General features: G+C 50.5%; 1 protein-coding gene across 1 annotated transcript in view; it reads right to left on the bottom strand.

The window, feature by feature from the left end:
• Nucleotides 1–303, bottom strand: part of EMH_0038560 (uncharacterized protein) — a gene marked incomplete at both ends in the record, with an annotated part of 11,195 nt that overhangs the window by 4,498 nt on the left and 6,394 nt on the right.

The raw sequence follows: 303 nt of genomic DNA, 5'->3' as shown, positions 1-303 counted from the left end.
AGCAGCAGCCAGCAGCAGCGCCATATCCCGGCTAGACACTCTAAGGAAGAAAACTGAAAACAAAAGAAACAGCAACACAAACAAACAAAACATGAAAAAAATAGTAACAACAGAAGCTGCAGCAGCAGCAGAAACACTGCAAAAAAAGCAGCAACAGCTGCGGAAACACTCGCAGCCACAACACAAGCAGAGCGACCGCTGCAACACTGGAGACCACCGCAGTGGCAGCAATACCGGCAACAGCAGCAACTGTAGCAGCAGCAGCAGCAGCAGCAGCAACAGAAGCAACAGCAGCAACAGCAG

Source organism: Eimeria mitis, genomic scaffold, assembly GCF_000499745.2.
Source record: "Eimeria mitis Houghton genomic scaffold, Emh_scaff1511, whole genome shotgun sequence".
Taxonomy (NCBI): Eukaryota; Apicomplexa; class Conoidasida; order Eucoccidiorida; family Eimeriidae; genus Eimeria; species Eimeria mitis.
This window is presented reverse-complemented; position numbering and strand designations above follow the sequence as displayed.